Here is a 17,091-nt window from a genome sequence, read left to right as displayed (position 1 = left end):
TAAATGAATAAAATTTGTGGGGGCAGAGAGTAAAGATAGAGGAGGGTCTAGTATGACAACAATAGTTGGAAATGATCACTCTGGACAAGAATTGATTGTTGAGTGAAGGGAAAGGGATATACATGATAATCTTTCAGTATCGGTATTGCAAACCATAATGCGCAAAATGAGAGGGGGGGTGAATGCTTGCCATAGAGTGAGGATGCTGGGAGGGAAACTGGGGACACTGGTAGTGGGAAATTTATACTGGTGAAGAAATGGGTGTCGGAACATTGAAAAACTGAAACACAATCATGAACAACTTTGCAATTGTGTATCTCACTGTGATTCAATTAAATTTTTAATAGGAATAATCTAATTTGTAAACAAACATATGGAAAAAAGAATAAAAACTTCTGTAAGTTTAAACAAGAACTCCTCTTTCCCTACTGAAGTCTATAGATCATATAACAATCAAACAGGCTTCTGTGTGCTCTTCTATGAACACCAGAATAATGCCACTTAACTGAAGTCTAAGTATTTCTTACAGGATTTTGTGAAGAGGCTGGGGTACAGTTGTCAAATGGTCATGCAAGCAGCTGTGTTTTAGGGGCAACCTCGGGCAATAAAAATTGTGGGATCAGGAAAAGTGAGTGGGACTGAATTTCTCTGGCATTGGTACATGGAAAAGCTTCTAGACAGGTTTTGCTCCATGAACAAAACTTCTGTGAAACTTGCATGTGAGCTGTACACACACTGGGGTCAGAACAAGGGGTTGAAATTATTTTAGTTTTGTATTTATTTATCTTCTAGCTCATCGTTTCTAGCTCATTGTATCACTTGTCATCCCATTGATCTTCGATTTGCTCAAGCGGGCGCCAGTAACGTCTCCATTTGTCCCTGACGCATGCTAGTGCAGCCCAATGATATCTGCTTGCTCCAGGAACAGGAAGATCCTCAAACCGTTCATTCAGGGATTTGACGAAGAAATCTGACCATCTAGTTGGTGGGCGGCCATGTGGTCTTCCGTGGAATCCAGTCGGTAACCCCTCTAGTCCAGCGGTCATCTCTGAATCACATTACACGACTGGCCCATCTGATTTTTGATGCCTTGGCAAACGAGACAACGTCCCTGATTCTTGACATCGAAGGAGGTCCAAACTCCGGATTCCTTCTCTCATTTGAGTGAAATGTGATACTCCTAGCATGGCTCTTTCCTCTTTGGGATTCCTCTTTGGGATTCCTGTTTGGGATACCGGAATAGTGTTCTCATCCTATTTTCGTAGGGTCAGTATCTCTGAGGCGTATGTTAATGCAGGAAGAATGGTGGAGTCGAAAAGATGTGCCCGGGGCCAGATTCTTTATCTTCTTAACTACTTCTTCTACACTCTTGAAGGCGTTCCACGCTGTTCTCTTCCTCCTGAGCAGTTCTGGTGCCAAGTTGTTCCTCATGTTGAGTTCTCGATCCAGGTACACATAGTTGCTGCATTCAGAGATGTTTGTTCCATTGAGAGCAAATGGAACGTCAGGGACTAGTTCGTTTTTCATGAACATCATTTTCTGAGATTCAGCTGCAGTCCGACCTTTCCACACTCGCAGTCGAAGTCGGTCATCGTTTGTATATAGAAATGCAACTGATCTTTGTATATTGATTTTGCAGCCTATTTCTTTGCTGTATTGGTTTTACTGTTTCTAAGAATATTTTAGTGGAATCTTTAGGGTTTTCTGTTTAAAATATTCTATCATCTGTAAATAGTGATAGTTGAATTGTTTTTCCAATATGAATCTCTTTCTTTTTCTTGCCTAATTTCTATAGTTTTCCAAAATGATAATAATAATAGTGGAGAAAGTAGATATCATTGCCTGGTGCTTCATCTTAGAGGAATAACTTAATTTGTCTATGGGTTTGTTTTAAACAGCCATTACTATCTACAGGTATGTTCTTTCTATCCTTATTTTGTATGTGTGGAAGGACTGGCTGGAGAGTATCATAAATGGTTGTCCAAACCTCTCTCTGTTAAAAAAAATCCCTTTATCTACATCAATAGATTTGATCATATGACTTTTAATTCTTCTTTTATTAATATGGTAAAGTACACTAATTGATTTGTGTATATTGAGCAATCCTTATATCACTACAAGGAATCCTACATGATTGTGGTGTATGTATTTTTTAATATATTGTTGGATTCTATTTGCTACAACTTTGTTGTGAATCTTTGCATTATGTTGATCAGGGATATTTGTGATCATATTTAGTTATAGCTCTGTCAGTGTTCAGTGTTAGGGTAATGATATCTTCATAAAAATTATTAGAAAGGATTCCCATTTATTTGATATTTTTAGAAAGCTTTAGATGTATAGATAATAAGTCCTTTATGAAGGTTTGGTGAATTCTTATAGTTCATCCATTTGGGGGACACATAATAGCACATAACTCATCATAGAGGCATAGAGTTGTTAAACTCATGTAGTAAACTCATGCTCTTTTGCATTTCTGAGATTTCTATTATAATCTCTCCCCTCTCATCTCTGAATCAGTTTACTTTAGTTTTATTCCTTTTTTCATCAAATTGTCTGACAGGTTGTTTATTCCTTTGAAAAATCAGCTTCTGGTTTTATTTACTCTTTACATTGTTTACTTGGTATCTATATCATTGATTTCTGATCTTTAATTATTTCCTTATTTAATTATTTCTGATCTTTAATTATTTCCTTCTACTTGCTTTTGGATCTTTTGTTCTTTTTCTAGATTCTCAAGGTATAAGTTCAAACTATTGATTTGAGTGCATGCTATATAGTGATGTAAGCTTGCATATCTATGGACATCCCCATTAGAAATGCTTTTTTGGGTACCCCCTAGATTCTGATAGTGTGTGTTCTCATTATACTCATTTCAAGGAAATTTATTTCTCCTTTGATATACTCTTCAGCTCAAAAGTTATTTAACAACACGTTGTTCAGTTTTAAAGTGCTGGAGCTTTCTTCAATTTTTTTAATACTTAATTTTTTACTGTAATAGCATTGTAGTTTGTAGGATAACACCGGGTTCGTCCATTCAGCCTTGCTTAGCTTACCTTAAAGCAATGTCCTTTCTGTATGGACACAGGAAGACAGTTAATATTATGCTTTGTAACTTGGGAGCTGATTGATTCCAATAATATTTACTCCTGGGCATCTGCTTTCTCAACTCAGGTGCCCCTAGTTTCTAGCACCCCAAAAGCAGGGTCCCTACAAGGGACATAATGGGCCCAGGACAAGCTGTGAGCTACCCTGGCATCGAAATGGGCCAGGCCAAAGTGCCAGAATACTCAACTATATATTGAGATCATGGTCATAGACAAATATTGTCATGATCCAAAAGTAATGATTAGACTAGGACCCTGCTGGGGTTAGGAAGACTAACCTGGCCTGAAGACTGTGGTCTGGAATATATAGTGAGTGTCCTTAGGAAGAACCAAACTTTAAGTCTGATCTATCTCTTACTGTGCTCATACAGAATGACATTGCTAGAAATATTAGAAGTAAATTTACTACAACAAATTAAGTGGGTTACCAGCTGAGGAAGGAAGAAATTGACACACCCTTATTTGGATCCCACCATTGAGTGGATCTCCTAGTAATCTGGAGTCATCTTCTTAGATGAGATTTTGTTAATCTCCTGGAGAAGTGGTCTTACCCTTTTTTTGTTGATTTGTTAATGTTCAACCCACCTTTGTGTCACCACCCTACATGATTGCTATATAAACTAAGACTGTAAAAGAAGTAGAAGACAGAGGCAAGACAGAGCAGCAGAGAAGACACAGAGGAGAGAAGACACAAGTGGAGGAGAAGAGAAATGGGAGAAGTAAAACAGAAGCAAGGAGAAGAGACAGAAGTGGAGAGAAGACACAGAGGGATGACAGAAGACACAGCAGAAGACACAGAAGCAAGAGGGAAGACACAGAAGCAGAGAGAAGAAACAAGCAGAGACAGAGAGAGGTTGGAAGAGACCAGAGAAGAGACTACAGAGGCAGAGACAGAGATAGAGAGATAGACAGGAGCGAGCACAGCAGCACACACAGAAGCAGAGCACAAGAAGGAGCCATCCCGATCTGGTCTATACATAGCGGCTCGAGAACACCGAACACGAGCAGCGAGAGAGTGCTGCCTCGAGAGTCCGAGAAAACACAACACACGTCATCACCCCCTTCCTCGAGTGCGCGCCTCGTTTATATTTTTTACAGCTGGCACCCAACATGGGCCCAATGTTATCCTACAGTAGTATATAAAAGTTCTTGATATGATTTATACTTCTGCAGCTTTATGGACTCTCAACCTGTGCCCCAGAATACTATATATCCTGGAGAATGTTTCATGTGCACAGGAGAAGAATGTGTGTTCAACTTTAGGGGGATAAGGTATACATGTTTAACAACCCCTTTTTAAAGTTTCTTCTTTTAGGTCTCTTGTTTCCTTACTGGTGTTCTTTCTGGTTGATTTGGATCTTATGTCTCTGACTACTATAGTGTTGACATCACTATTTCTCCTCAGTTCTATTAGTAGTTTTTAAAATAAATTTCCCTGCCCCTTCATTAGGGCATACACGTTGACAAGAATTCTTCTTGATATACTGATACCTTATGCATTATGCAAGCTCTACATTATTACATTCCTATATTTCTTATTATATATTTAGCTTTAATACTATTTTATTGGGCTGGAGCAATAGCACAGCGGTAGGGCGTTTGCCTTTGACATGGCTGACCCATGTTTGATTCCTCCGCCCCTCTTGGAGAGAACGGCAAGCTACCGAGAGTATCTCGCCCTCATGGCAGAGCCTGGCAAGCTAACCGTGGCGTATTCGATATGCCAAAAACAGTAAAAATAAGTCTCACAATGAGAGACGTTACTGATGCCCGCTTGAACAAATCGATGAGCAACGGGATGACAGTGACAGTGGCTAATTGATCAGATACAAATATGTTCATCTCTGAATTTTCAGTCTATCACTATCTTGTATGATTTTTTCCAATTTTTAACTCAGAACCTACACTTATTATGAGAGTTCAAGTGTATCTCTTGTAAGCATCAGAACAATAGGCTTTTAAAAAATTCATCTTCTTCATATACCTGTGCCTTTTCATAGGAAATTTTAGTCTTCTGACATTTAAAAAAATTATTACTATTTTTCTGTGATGATTTTGGTTATTTATGCCATTCAAAATTTGTTTTAATACAGATGACATTAAATAGTACTTGCAGAGCTGATAAAGATGCAGTTTATGTCTTTAGGTATTGTTTTTCTAATGATTTTTATAACTCCCTAAAATTTGAGTAATAGTCTTAGAGGGTAGAGAATTTTTGGTTGCGAGTTCTCTTCAGTATTCTGAATATATCATTGTTTGATTCTTGCTTATAGGACTTCATTTGAAAAGTCTGATGAAAATTCTATGTTATTTCCCTTGTATATTAAGCTCTATTTATTTTCCTTTCTTACTACTTTAAGGAGTCTAACTCTCTGTTTACATTATTGTCATTTCGACTACAATGTGCCTTGATATTATGTTTGAATTTATTTGTTTGGCTGACTTTGGATGTCCTGGGTCAGTGCACAAGTCTCTCCTGGAACTGACTTTCTTCGATCAGTCATTTTCCCATTCTCTTTTTTCCTGTCCTTCTGGAATTCCTATGATTCAGAGGTTGTCTTTCTTGCTATTGCCCATTGAATAGTTTAATGTCTCTTCATTTTAAAAATTCTGTAGTGTGTTATATAGATAATTCAGTAGGTAAAGCACTTTCCTTGCATGCTGCTGACCTGGATTAGATTCCTAGCACCCTTTAAGGTCTCCTGAGCTTCCCAATAGTGATTTATGAGCACAGAACCAGGTGTATACCGGTGTGGCCCTCAAACAAAACAAAATAAATAAAACTTCTCTATTACCGTTTTTGTTATTGTTGCTGATGTCATGTTTCATGTCTTGGAGACCACTGATGAGATTTCAGGATTCTTCCATTGTGCTATTGAGTTCTGCTACTGTATTCTTAGTTCCTTCTTTTCTGCTGGAATGAATTCTGTAAGTTTTTTCTATTAGCATGTCATTGATTTATTGAATTTCTTTTCCAATGATTTTCTCAGCTCAGTGAATAATGGGAGGATTACTTCTCAGAAGATATCCTCTAGAGCTGTTGAAAGTTCTGTCATACTTTTAGACTTCCCTGAATTTCTGTATCCATCTGTTTATGTTGCTGTATTCCTTTCATTTTTAAATTCCTGATGATTTGTGGGAGCAAAGAGTGGAGCTGCAAGATCCAGGTAGTCTGAGCAGCCATTCAGAGCTCCCATTTGCAATATAGGACTTGTGCCTATGAACCTACTAATTCACTAAGATCAAGAATGTCTTCTGAGGAAGAAGCCAGGCAGTCTGGTGAGCAACGCGGCCGGAGCAATGCTCCGGCCCCGAATCCGGGCCAACAACACCAGGGATCCAGACGGAGAAGGTACAGCTAGTACACCTTCTCCATATGGAGCCCTGGCAACACTGAGCAGCAACTAAAACGGCTCCAGGTTGCGGGACTGGAACACATCTGAAACGCGCGGCCGCGTTAGCGGCCACGCGACCTTTTCTAAAAACTGAAAACATACAATCTTTTAATGGAAAATCAATTATCAAATGCTTCCTCAGTGGGGCTGTCTTTCTTGGGGGGAAACTCCAACAACAATGTGAGTTTTGTTTTGCAATATGGAACGTAATCAAGGTAAAGAGAAAATGAAGTGAAATTCATCAGTTATACAGCTGGGGGTGGGGGGCAGGGGCGGGGGGTATCCTGGGGATTTTGTTTGTGGAATATGGGCACTGGTGAAGGGATGGTGTTTGAATATTGTATAACTGAGACATAAACCTGAAAACTTTGTAACTTTCCACATGGTGATATAATAAAAATTTAAAAAAAAAAAAAGAATGTCTTCTGAGGGTTTCTTAAACACCTGAAAAATCTATCTTCTGCTCATGGCTTTGATTTTTCTGAGATGTGTGTATGAGCACAAAGGATGTGGTACCAGTGTACTGTAACTGCTATGCCAGCAGGTCTACCTGGCCTAGGTTGTGGCCCAGTATTCACAGTTACTAGTGTGATGTGATATCACAGTCCATCTGACTTGGGCAGTAATTGGACATTACTGTTCATGTGACCAAGTAACAACTGTTCAGCAACCTGATTGTTAGGACTTTTGCATTTTCCAGTACTAGTTTGAGGATGTCTGCTCTAAAATATAATCTAGTGAGCTGGACTCACCTCCAGGGTGTCAGCTTCCTGTTTTCACCTCTGGAATGACAACTCTTAGTTGCTTTCTTGGGAACAAGATGTTCCCAGATGTGTCCTAGGGACAACTCTACTCTCTCTGTGATGGATACTGCCAGTTTCCCATCTCTTTCTGACATAGGGCCATAAGCAGAAAATAATACTTTTTGATCCTCTGCTCTCTTTGTCCTCTAACTAATTTTGATGATTAAGTCTGGTGTGACTACTTAGTTTATGAGTTGTGTGCAGGTAAAAACTGTCAGATTTTGTGAACGGTGGATCTGGAACTTCAGTCTGTGTGGCCAGGGCTGAGACTGTGGACCTGTCATAGCAGGGCTATGACTGTGACCCCCTGTTTGGCACAATGCAGACTGAGACTGTGACCCTGCTGGGAAGTGCTCATCTCAGTAATAAAAATTTCCAATGAAGCTGAGGTGTCATCACAACTTTGGTGGGTGGGGGGGTTGACAAGTCTTTAGAATCTGTGATTACTTAGTTCCAGTGCAAAATTTAATTCTGTGATGTCTAAATGCTCAGCATTTCAGAGTGCTGTGTTGGCTCAAGTAGCAAGACAATTGGGTAAGGTCAAGACTAACACCCTATTGAGCACAGGCTACCTTGACACTGACTCCTCCTGCTAATGTCAGAAGCAGCAGTTTACCACATTAAGATTTACCAGCTCTGAATCTACACTTCACTTTGAATTTTACTCGTATAAAACTGATGTTCTAAAAGTTTTTGTATTCAGCATCATCCTGCCCTAGGTTGTTGTTTTCTGTATGATACCAACCTGCCAGGCTTTCCAGTCTCTTTTCTCTTCCAGATGCTGCCTCTCCCTTCCACCTCTGCCCACTTTTCCAGAGCAAGCATTCCTTTCCTCTTGTTTGTCCACTATTCAGCCTCCTGCAAAGTTGAGTCTCCATGAAAAGATAGGCATTTTCTCCATAGTATTTTCTCAATGGGCAAAAATATTTGTTAAGCATGTAGATTTAGGAAAATTCTAGAGCTATTATCTACAATTTTAACAGAGAATAAGAATATGGCTTTCATAGAAGTAGGACAGAGATAAAGGTGATATATTTTCAAGATGCTAGGTGCCCAATAACAAATTCTGTAACTTTGGAAATTCATACATTCTCTTTAAACTTCAATTTTGTTTTTCTTTCCATAAAACTGAAAAACGTTCACATTATAAAAAATTTCAATAATAAAAATGAAATTATAAGATACTAGACTCAGAAAGCAGCAGTAAAATATTTATGCCATAACCTGTTTTTATTTGGAGGGAGAGCAGTATTGCTCTCAATGTCTGATAAACGTGGCATTCAATAAGTACTTATTTAAAATGCTTAGTAGATACATACTTTATGGAAGATTAGATTTTGAAATGTAGTCAAAGAAAATGATTAATAAAATAAAGTATAACAGGAAATAGTGGAATTATTTTATTTTATTTATTGCAACACCGGGGCTGAGATCTCCAAGCCTGCTTGGATTTGGACTAGGCCTCCTCCACCCAGACCCCCCATTTTCCAGTAGCTAGGTAGTCACACCCAGAAACTGACCCCAGCGCTGTGTAATCCCATCAACAGCCAAGATCCAGAGACTATAAAATAAAACTCCTGGAAGGGATCAATGAAGAGTGTCCTGCCCCCGCACCTGGCTGTCTTCACCAGGGCCCATCGGAGAGGGGCAGGTTGAGTTTCCCTCCCTGCCATGAGCAGAGCCCTGAGAGCCGAAGACCTCCAGAACCCAGCCATAGTCATGCTCAAGGCCACTCTCCATGCAGAGAAACCCAGGTGTGTGGGACCCAGGGCTGAGATTTCCAAGTCTGCTAGGATCTGAACTAGGCCTCCTCTACCCAGATCCCCCATTTTCCAGTAGCCAAGCAGTCACACTCACAAACTGCCCCCAGCACTGTGTAATCTGATCAATGGCCTAGATTCAGAAACTATAAAACAAAGCCGCTATAGGAGTCACGGTGATTCAATAAAAGAAAAATTAAAAAAGAAAAGCCACATTCGCGACAGGAAGACCTCTTATTGTTCTCCCTCTTGGAGAACCCGGCAAGCTACTGAGAGTATCCTGCCCACAGGGCAGAGCTTGGCAAGCTACCCGTGGTGTATTCAATATGCCAAAAACAGTAACAACAAGTCTCACAATGGAGATGTTACTGGTGCCTGCTCAAGTAAATCAATGAACAATGGGATGATAGTGCCATGACCGTGCTATGAAACTGATTGAAATACTCTGAGAACATTATAAACAAAATAATTAGCTGGAAATATGTGTTTTAAAATGATGAATGTAGCTTTTTCTCAGCACAAATATGTGTATCAACTAGAATGATGTCTCATTTCCTCCTATTTTTCCCATTATAAAATTGAAGATTTCTTAATCACAATGTATATCTAATGTCTAAATATTTTATTATGTCCAATTATGTTGTTTATATGAATATTCCTCTACTCAATGATTTGGACTCTTCTGAATTTGCTAAAAGACAGTGTGCACTGTCAGTAATTGCTTTTTAATAATTTGCCAACAAAATTTTATTAAAGCAAATATAGAATGGCCATTCATTTTCTTAAGATACGGGTCAACATTTTAAATGGTGGTTTTGCTTGCCATTCTGAAATAGCTTCCCACCATCACCATTGAAAATTTTCTTTGGGTAAGCTTCTGATTGGGAAGGAGGAGGAGTTTGCTTTATGTGTAAGATGGAACAATGACTAAGTGACACCTGGATAATAGGTAGCAAATAAACTCCACACAATACACATTAAAGTTGGAAAATTAAAAATATCTTTGCAGATCCAGGTGCACCGGCCCCCCTCACCAGGCACCCCAGCCCTCCATGCCCACGCGCCACTCGGTCCCAAGATCTGATCTCAACTCAGCATTCAGCGGGTAGGAACCCCAACCCCCAGGCACCAGGGCACACACTGTGCTTCCTGCTTCTTCATCCAGAGGGCCAGTCTCCATCATTGAAGGCCAGAAGGGGCGTGGCCTCTGCTACAGGGGGCGTGGCTCGGGGGGGCAGCTGCTTACTGCCACAGTTATTTTCCCCTGTTTTAATATACTTGACAGACATCTCAATCCCCATTACCTAACTTTGTAGAGATCTCCCCATCTACCTCAAACGGAGAAGGCAAATAAGCCACTGGCCTACTCCAATTGCACCAAAATATTGGTGAGCACAAATCCGTTCGAATTACATTAGATTACCATTGCGCATAGGAAGATACACAAGCCCAATATAAAAGCACACAACCTCTGAACCTTTTCCAGAAGTCTCACAAAGAGAGAACAGCCCTAGTGAATTGGAAGGTCCCACCTCCATACAACCATCACAGCACGAAGAAACAGCACAAATCCCTACAGCAAGGAGAAGATGAAGAAAAGAGTCCAGAAGCCTCAGCAGGGGTTTCCCACAAATATGATCTCTCCGATAGAGAATTCAGAGAAAAAATTCTAAGAATGTTCATCGAACTTATAGAAACGGTGGAACAGTCAGCGAAGAAAATACGGGAAGAAATGAGAGCAGACAGAGGAAAGCTACATTCAGAAATGTCACGAATAAAAGACTCAGTAAACGAAATAAAAAACACAGTGGGAGCCCTCAACAGTAGAATGACTACAGCTGAAGACAGAATTGAAGATTCTTGAAGATGCTTGAAGAGGAGCAGCAGAAAGCCACAGGCTACAACAAACAATTGGAAAAGACTTCAAAATAGCTCTAGGGAGAATCAGAGACCTAGGGGATGATTTCAAGAGGAATAATATAAGAATCATCGGAGTTCCAGAAGGGCAGGGAGGAAACCCTAATGAGAAAACCACAGTTAAAGAAATTGCTGAAAAGTTCCCAGAGCTGGATAATGCAGACTTCCAGATCCTAGGAGCCTGAAGGGTGAAGCTAGAAGAGACCCTAATAAAAAGACTCCAAGACATATTATAGTCAGAATGATAGATGCCATGGATAGGTACACAATACTGCAAGCAGCAAGGTCAAAAAAAAGAAATCACATACAAAGGAGCACCCCTTAGATTCACAGCAGACTTATCAGAGGAAACCCTCCAAGCCAGAAGACAATGGTGGAATATAGTGAAAAAACTCAATGAAATGAACACCTCACCAAGAATACTCTATCCGGCTTAGCTCTCACTCAAACTCGAAGGAACAATACACTATTTCATGGATAAACAACAGCTCAGGAACTTCATAGACTCAAAGCCAAACTTAAAAGATGGACTAAAGGGACTCCTGTAAGAAAAGAAAAATCCCTACAAGCACAACAAACCCCTACAGAAAGATGGCACAAAACTCCACGACAATAATTTCTCTCAACGTCAATGGTCTAAATGCACCCCTCCACCAATGAGATTCAAAAGATAATCAAAGACTACTTTGAAGGTCTGTACTCCATGAAACAAGAGAACCTAAAAGAAATGGATGAATTCCTTGATTCCTACAATCCTCAAGACTGAACCAAGAAGACCTGGAATACTTGAATAGACCCATTAACATCAAGGAAATTGAAACTGTAATCAAAAGTCTCCCAAAAAACAAAAACTCAGGTCCAGATGGATTCACTGGTAAATTCTTTCAAACACTTAAAGAGTACCTGTTGCCAGTTCGCCTCAAGCTTTTCCAGGAAATTGAAAAAACAGGAACTCTCCCAAAGTTTCTATGAGGCATATATGTCCCTAATACCAAAAGCAAACAAAGACACCACTAACAAAGAAAATTACAGACCAATATCCCTGATGAACACCGATGCAAAGGTCCTCAAAAAATATTAGCAAATAGAATCCAATAACTCATCAAAAATATCATACACCTTGACCAAGTGGGATTCATCCCGGGGATGCAAGGATGGTTTAACATTCGGAAATCAATCAACATAATCCATCATATCAACAAAAATGAAGACAAAAACCATATGATCATATCAATAGATGCAGAGAAAGCATTTGACAAGATCCAATATCCATTCATGATGAAAACTCTCACCAAAATGGGTTTTGGAGGAACTTTCCTCAAGATAGTCAAAGCCATCTACCACAAACCCATGGCAAGCATCATTCTCAATGGGGAAAAACTTAGGGACTTTCCTCTAAGGTCAGGGACAAGATAAGGACGCCCACTCTATTCAACATAGCTCCGTAAGTACTTGCAATAGCTGTTAGACAAGAAAAAGACATTAAGGGCATCCAGATAGGAAAGGAAGAAATCAAACTCTCACTATTCGCAGACAATATAATAATATATCTAGAGAAGCCTAAAACCTCTGCTAAGAAACTCTTAGAAATGATAGGCTTGTACAGTAAAGTTGCAGGCTACAAAATCAATACCCCAAAATCCATGGCCTTTCTACACACAAACAATGAGACAGAGGAAAGGGACATGAAAAAAAGCAATCCCATTCACAATTGTGCCCCAGAAAATCAAGTACCTCGGAATCAGCTTAACTAAGGAAGTAAAGGATCTCTACAAAGAAAACTATAAAACACTACTCCATGAAATAAAAGAGGACATGAGGAAATGGAAACATATCCCCTGCTCATGGATAGGGAGAATAAACATTATCAAAATGGCAATATTCCCCAAAGCATTATATAGATTCAATGCGATCCCTATAAAGATACCAATGAAATTCTTCAAAGAAATGGATCAAGCTATCCTGAAATTCATATGGAACAACAAACACCCACGGATAGCTAAAACAATTCTTGGGAAAAAGATGATAGGAGGCATCATCCTCCCCAACCTTAAACTCTAGTACAAAGCGTGACCATTAAAACAGCATGACACTGGAACAAAGGCAGAGATGCAGACCAATGGAACAGGGTGGAATACCCCTACACACAATCCCAAATGTATGATCATCTAATATTTGATAAGGGAGCAAGAAATGTGAAGTGGAGCAAGGAAAACCTCTTTAACAAATGGTGCTGGCACAACTGGAGAACCACATGCAAGAGAATGGGCTTAGATCTCGACCTGACACCATGCACAAAAGTCAGATCAAAATGGATTAAAGACCTCAACATCAGACCACAATCCATAAGGTACATTGAAGACAAAGTCAGCAAAACCCTCCATGTTATTAAAGCTAAAGCTATCTTCAAAGATGATACGCAACTGATCAACTAAGTGGAAACAGAGAAAAACAAATGGTACTATATTAAACTAAGAAGCTTCTGCATCACAAAAGATACAGTGAGCAGAATACAAAGACAATCTACAGAATGGGAAAGGATATTCACCCAATACCCATCAGATAAGGGGTTGATATCAAGGGTATATAAAGCACTGGTTGAACTCTACAAGAAGAAAATATTGAACCCCATCAGAAAATGGGGCAAAGAAATGAACAGAAACATTCCCAAAGAAGAGATACAAATGGCCAAAAGGCACATGAAAAAATGCTCTTCATCACTAATCACCAGGGAGATGCAGATCAAAACAACTATGAGATACCACCTCACACCACAGAGAATGCCACACATCCAAAATAACAAAAGCAACCACGGTTGGAGGGGATGTGGGGAGAAAGGGACCCTTCTACACTGCTGGTGGGAATGCCGACTTGTTCAGCCCTTCTGGAAAACAATATGGATGCTCCTCAAAAAAATTATAAATTGAGCTCCCATTTGACCCAGCAATACCACTTCTGAGAATATATCCCAGAGAAGCAAAAAATTATAGTTGAAATGACATCTGCACTTATATGTTCATCGCAGCACTGTTTACAATAGCCAGAACCCGGTAAAAACCCAAGTGCCCGAGAACAGATGACTGGTTAAAGAAACTTTGGTACATCTATACAATGGAATACTATGCAGCTGTTAGAAAAAATGAGGTCATGAACTTTGCATATAAGTGGATCGGCATGGAAAGTATCATGTTAAGTGAAATGAGTCAGAAAGAGAGAGACAGACATAGAAAGAAAGATTGCGCTCATCTATGGAATATAAAATAACAGAGTAGGAGACTAACACCCAAGAATAGTAGAAATAAGTACCAGGAAGTTGGCTCCATGGCTTGGAAGCTGGCCTCACATGCTGGGGGAAAAGCAGTTCAGATAGAGAAGAGAACATCAAGTAAACTGTGGTTGGAGGACCCGCTCGGGAGGGGAGATGCATGCTGAAAGTAGACTATAGATTGAACAGGATGGCCACTCAATACTCCTATTACAGACCACAACACCCAAAAGGAGAGAGAAAACAAAAGGGAATGCCCTGCCACAGAGGTGCGGGGAGGATGGGGTGTGGGGGGGAGGGAGACTGGGTTCACTGGTGGTGGAGAATGGATACTGGTGGAGGGAGGGGTGCTCGAACATTGTATAAGGGAAACACAAGTACGAAGATGTGTAAATCTATTACTGTACCCTCATGGTGATTCACTAATTAAAAAATTAAAAAAATTTTAAAAAAGAAAAAGATTAGAAGGGGCTGCAAAGGCCATTTCTTACTAATCAAGGGATACGTAGAGCAAGAAGAGCTCACATTCCTAAACGTATATGCACCTAATGGGGGACCAACAAAATACTTAAAACAACTGCTAACAGATTTTAGAGAGGACATTGTTAGCAACACATTAGTAGTTGGAGACTTCAACACTGCCTTATCACCTCTAGATTTATCAACAAGATCAAAACTCAGCAAGGAAACACTGGACTTGAAGGAAGAAATAGAAGAGAGAGGGCTAATAGATCTATATAGGGCTTTGCATCCCCATAAAAAAGAATACACATTCTTTCCCAGTGCACACAGAACATTCTCCAAAATAGATCATGCGCTGGTCCACAAGGCATACCTCCATAGAATCAGGAAGATAGAAATTGTATCAACTATCTACTCAGACCATGATGCACTGAAGATAGAAGTTAATCATGCACAGATGCAGAGGACCAAACCGTACACCTGGAAATTAAACAATGTTGAACAATGAGTGGGTCAGGGAGGAAATCAAGGAAGAAATCAAAAGATACCTGGAAACAAATGAGAATGAAGACACGAGCTACCAGAACGTGTGGTACATAGCTAAAGCTGTATTAAGGGGAAAATTCATAGCTCTGCAAGCATATCTCAGGAAGGAAGAAAGGGCCCACATAGATAACCTGACCTCACAGCTCAAGACCTTAGAAAAAGGACCAACAAAAGGAGCCCAAACCAGACAGAAGGAAAGAAATAATAAAAATTAGAGCAGAAATCAATGATATGGAAACCCAAAAAACAATTAGAAAAATTAATGAATCTAAGAGCTGGTTCTTTGAGAAAATAAATAAGATTGATAAACCACTAGCAAGACTCACAAAGAAAGAGCGAGAAAGAACTCTAATAAACCAAATAAATGAAAGGGGAGACATCACAACAGAAACCAAAGAAAGTCAAAAGATCATCAGAGACTACTTCAAAAGTCTGTACAGTACAAAACAGGAGAATCTAGAAGAAATAGATAAATTCCTGGATTCCTATAGCCTCCCAAGGCTGAACCAAGATGATTTGGAATACCTGAATAGGCCCATTACTATCACGGAAATTGAAAATGTAATCAAAAGTCTTCCCAGAGACAAAAGTCCATGTCCAGATGGATTCACTAGCAAATTCCAAACATTTAAAGAGGGCCTATTGCCAGTTCTTTTCAAGCTTTTCCAGGAAATCAAGGAAACAGAATCACTCCCAAACAGTTTCTGTGAGGCACATATCACTCTAATACCAAAAGCAAACAGAGACACCACAAAAAAAGAAAACTACAGGCCTATATCTCTGATGAACATGGATGCGAAGATCCTCAACAAAATATTAGTGAATAGAATCCAAGAACTCATCAAAAAGATCATACACTACGACCGAGTGGGATTCATCCTGGGGATGCAAGCATGGTTCAACATTCAGAAATCAATCAACATAATCCACCATATCAACAAAAGAAAAGATAAAAACCATATGATCATATCAATAGATGCAGAGAAAGCATTCGTAAGATCTAGCACCTGTTCATGGTGAAAACTCTCACCAAAATGGGGATAGAAGGGAACTTCCTCAATATAGTCAAAGCCATCTACCACAAGCCTATAGCAAGCATTATCCTCAATGGAAAAAAACTAAGGGCATTCCCTCTAAGATCAGGGACAAGGCAAGGATGCCCACTTTCACCACTTCTGTTCAATATAGTACTGGAAGTACTTGCAATAGCGATTTGGCAAGAAAAAGACATTAAGAGCATCCAGATAGGAAAGGAAGAAATCAAGGTCTAACTATTCGCAGATGATATGATATTATATTTAGAGAACCCCAAAGCCTCTACCAAGAAACTCCTCAAAACAATAGACTTGTATAATAAAGTTGCAGGCTATAAAATCAATACCCAAAAGTCCATGGCTTTCCTACATGAAAATAATGAGAGAGAAGAAAGTGATATGAACAAATCAATCCCGTTCACAATCATGCCTTAGAAAATCACGTACCTCAGAATCAACTTAATTAAGGAGGTGAAATACCTGTACAGATAAAATTACAAAACATCACCACGAAATAAAAGAGGACACGAGGAAATGGAAGCACATCCCCTGTTCATGGATTGGAAGAATTTTAACATTGTCAAAATGGCAATACCTCCCAAAGCATTATACATATTGAATGCGACCCCTATAATACCCATGACATTCTTCAAGGAAGTGGACCAAACACTCCTAAAATTCATATGGAACAACAAACCCCCACGAATAGCTAAAGCAATTTTGGAGAAAAAGAAGATGGGAGACATCACCTTCTCCAACCTCAAACTCTACTACAAAGCGGTAATAATTAAAACTGCATGGT

The sequence above is a fragment of the Sorex araneus genome, chromosome 9 (assembly GCF_027595985.1).
Source record: "Sorex araneus isolate mSorAra2 chromosome 9, mSorAra2.pri, whole genome shotgun sequence".
Taxonomy (NCBI): Eukaryota; Metazoa; Chordata; class Mammalia; order Eulipotyphla; family Soricidae; genus Sorex; species Sorex araneus.
The sequence above is the reverse complement of the archived record's forward strand: the minus strand, read 5'-3'. Positions refer to the sequence as shown.